The following is a 4,301-nucleotide window of genomic DNA, read 5'->3' as shown; positions in this document are numbered from 1 at the left end:
CCAAGGTGTGGGCCTTCACTTTCTCAGTCAAGAGCGTCCAACTACATATCACATGTACATAAAAACATGGCACCACGCGAGGCCCTGCAAAGATGGGGCGGTACCTGGGGGTGGGGCACCAGGGTCACAGATAAACAGATGTCAGAGGACAGCAGACTGTGCTTCCCAGAAATGGCCCTGACAACATATCCAGTCAGTCTACCACTCACAAGGTGGAAGAGATGCTTCATGGCTTCAAGGCTAAGTCATAAAAGACAACACAACCTAGTCCTCTCTCTATTTTAACTTGGTTTACTCACCCTTGATGCCTGGCTCCCATGTCAGAATGCAGTCCAGGCCACATGAAGAGGCCACATAGAGGTGTTCCAGCTCACAGCCTGGCTAGGGGTCCAACCCACAGCAAGTGTCACCTGCCATATGTGACAGTAAATGAGCCTTCGGTGTATCCATGCCCAGTCATTGGGTTCCTAGCTGAGGCCTCAGCATTATGGAGCAGAAAAAAGAACAAAATAAATAAACCTCCCACTATGCCTTATTTTAACCTGTAAATCCACAGAATTTGAGAGTGATAATGGTTGTTTTATATCACTGTGTTTTGGAGAAATGATTACTGACTCCCAGTGCCTAAAGCTCAGAACATACTATGGAGAGAACACACTACAGACCCCACAGTCAGGGCCAAACTGCAGAGAGAATTTGATACAGAGCTTGCATTCTCAACTGGTCACTACCACCCCAAAATTATTTCCAGGGGTGAAAAATCTTATTTTTCAGTGAGTAAATGACAATATACATAGAGTACATAAAGTAGATAGTAACAGACTCTTGCTATTGAAGTTTCATGGAGGCTGAGGACTACTTGGAGGACAAATGTCTAAGAAGGTTCTTAGGTGGTGATAATGGGGAAAAAATGTTAAGAAACTCTGCACTAGGAGGAGGGAGAGATTCATTTGGAGTTGGAGGACTCAGAAGCAGCCAGTACCAGCAGGAAGGACATCCTGACAAGCTGGCAGACCCTGAGCAAATGGCTTGACTTCTGAGTTTCATTTTTATCTTCTGTAAAGCAGGGATAACAATACCTAATATTCAGAGCTGTCATTAATGATCAAGTGATGTGTTTGCAATTTTTATTTTCTTTTGCTACATAACAGACTCTTAGTGTTTGTAGTCCTTGCAGGAGGAGATGAACATGGAGTTGATTCTTAGAGTAAAGGAGGTGATTGATGGACACAGAAGAAAGGTCATTTAGACTGGGTCCTGAACTGACAAAAGCCCAAAGAGGTGGAAGAACTTGTTCCAAATTATTAGTCTGCCATTTCCAGAGGGCACGAAGCCAAGGGGATAAAAAATCAGATTGAAAAAGTGGCCCAGGGCAGAGTGTAGAGAACTTTGAATTCAAGGAGAAAGATTTCATGCCTTCACTTTTTCATTTCTTCACAATACACATTTTAAGCACCTACTACATGCTAGAACTGTTGGGTATAAAAATAAATGTGACAACAAAATCAGATCCTGCATGGCACTTGATAAAATGCAGGGCAATTTGCATTTCTGGAAGAGACAGCTTCTCACTGGAGGTGATGTTTAGGCTGGGCTTGAATGGATCAGGCAGTGGTGGAGGTAGAAACGAAAAGGGACTTCCAGGCGCGGAGCCCTGTCCGAGGGTGGCACGTGTAGTGCACTGTGTCCATATCAGGAGCATGCTGGGCTGTGCGGCCACAAAGCATGGTCAGAGCCAGAGCCAGAGTTAGCACTTTCAGGGAGGGCCCCTGAGTGGACCCAGACAGAACAGGCTCATCCGTCCCTCCTGCCACGCTGAAGTCTGGGCTAGAGTAGAAAGGAGCAGAGTGGACAGGCCGCCAGGGCAGGTGGCAGAGACAGAGTCACTTGTCTTTCCTAGCTGGAGAGGGGGCTAGCTCATGAAGCCCACACAGGGCCCTAGGAGCCCTAGTGCCATCTTGGCACCTTCAGACACCTTCTGGGGCCACCCCCTTTCTGTCTCCCACTCCCAGACTCTGAAATGATGCCCCAGAATCCACATGACTCCTCACTGGTACTCAGTGACCACCCAGCCTGGTACCAAAATGGGACAATTACTAAGTGGCCAGCTGACAGAGGGGAGCTCTGAAGGATCTCTGAAGAGTCACACGAGTGGCCCAGGGTCTGTGGGGTCCTCAGTCAGGCCAGGTACCTGCACAACCAGAGCAGGCGATGACTATGTCAGAGTGTCGGGCCACAGTGCTTCCCGGTGACACAGCCCAGGGCACCTGGTGACACCCTAGATGCAGACAGGCTGCCCCCCGTTGACGAGCACCTTGCACATCCTGCTGTGAAGCCACATCAGTAGGGTCATCTCTGTAGAATTAGAAAACACGACCAGCAGTTAGCATAATGGCTATGTCGCTGGACTCCCACGTAATCAACCGCAGTTCATGTCCGGGACCCGGTGGTTTAAAACATGCCGGGTGCGTGTGCAAGCGTGCCCAAGATCCCGAGAGGAGAATGAAGGAGAAGGGATTGCGGTGTGGCCATCACCCCTGGGGGGTGATTTCTCACTTTCTATCTCTCTGTCTCTGTCTGTCTGGCAAGTGCACGTGCCCTATAGCAAAAACCTCTAAAAAAAAAAAAAAGAAAAAGAAAACACAACTGCTTTCTGGCACTGCCCTTTAATCTCTGTATGGCTTTGGGTGGGTCCTGTCTGTCTCTGGGCTTCACAATTCTAATGAGAATGGTGATCCTTAACCCTCCCATCCTGTGATGTGTTGTTGACTAAGAGGAGACAGAAAAGGGCTGCTGGAGTCTTATATGCTAAAAGCTTGCCACTGAGTAGGGCCTGCGTGGTAGATATTTTATTTTTATTTTTAGAGATTTTTGCTATAGGGCACATGTACTCACCAGAGAGACAGAAAGTGAGAAATCATCCCCCAGCGGGGATGGCCAGGCTGCAACCCCTTCTCCTCCATCCACTTCTCAGATTTCAGGCACACACGCACACATGCCTGGTGTGTTTCAAGTGGCCAGGTCTGGAACTTGAACCACGTCGGCCACGTGGGAGTCCCGTGCCTTAGCCATGACACCACCTGCTGGCCCCATCCATGTGGTGCTTTAATGTAGCTTAGGTAAGGCTGATCTGCAGATCTGCAGGCCACACTTTGAGCAAGCAAGGCCCAAGAGCACTATTAAGGGGAAGAGTCAGGAGAAAACCCCCAAACGCTTCCGATTTCTGGCCTCTCCTTTCCATCCCCCAGCCAGGATGCCTCAGGGGCGGGGGAGAGCAGTTGTGAGGCCCGCAGGCTGGGGCAGCCAGCGCCTCCGGGAAACACTCAGCCTCACCGTGTACGGACTGGGGACGGGACTGCTCTCCCAGTATGAATAGGGATCCATTTAAAACGTTCTCCAAATGAGAAGCTGCTATCACGGTACCCACAGGTTCCCTCACTGCCCCACCAAGCCCCTGGTTCTCACAGGCGTCTACACCGCACATGGAAGCCAGGTTGTGGCCACTCGTAGCTCGTACATTCCTTCCACACACAAGTCGAGCACTTACTGCGCGCCCAGCTCTGCGCTGAGGGCTGGGGGACCCAGGAGCAGGCTTTGCCTCCCGCAGCTCCTCGACTGGCAGAAAAGATGGAACAAATCATCGCACGAGGTCCTTTCAAAGTGCCACGGAGCCCCCAGGAAGAGCTCGAAACCCAAGGCCGCAGGAAGTGGTGATGCTTGGAGTGGGGGTGAAAGGTAAGTGAGAATTTTCCGAAACAGGAGGGGATAGGTTTACGGAGCCCCCAGGAAGAGCTCGAAACCCAAGGCCGCAGGAAGTGGTGATGCTTGGAGTGGGGGTGAAAGGTAAGTGAGAATTTTCCGAAACAGGAGGGGATAGGTTTAGTTGGGGGGGGGGGCTGTAGGAGGAGCAGCGGGGGGAGGTGGAGGGTACACAAGGCCACCTAGGAAAAGGAGGCCGGCTCTGCGGGGGAGGAGGCTGGAATTTTACTTCATCAGCCATGGAAAGCCAGGTGATTTTCGGAGTTTACGAGAGGGAAACATCAGATCTGTTTTGGGAAGACCAACGCAGCGTGAGGAGGGGCTGGGAGTAAGAAACCAAAGGCCTGGGACTAGCTCAGAGAGGTCTGCCCGGGAAGCACCTACGCGGCCAGCTCCGAGCGCTGAGCGAAGGCCCCAGGCACGGGCACCAACCAACGCCCCCTCCCGCTCAGATCCGCTCTGGGCACACGAGGTGGGCTGCATTCCCGCTCTGCAGGCAGGCCTGTGCTCAGTGCCGGCACCTGCCATTTCCTTTCACTCTC

This window comes from Tupaia chinensis, unplaced genomic scaffold, assembly GCF_000334495.1.
Source record: "Tupaia chinensis unplaced genomic scaffold, TupChi_1.0 Scaffold000077_1, whole genome shotgun sequence".
Lineage (NCBI taxonomy): Eukaryota > Metazoa > Chordata > Mammalia > Scandentia > Tupaiidae > Tupaia > Tupaia belangeri.
This window is presented reverse-complemented; position numbering follows the sequence as displayed.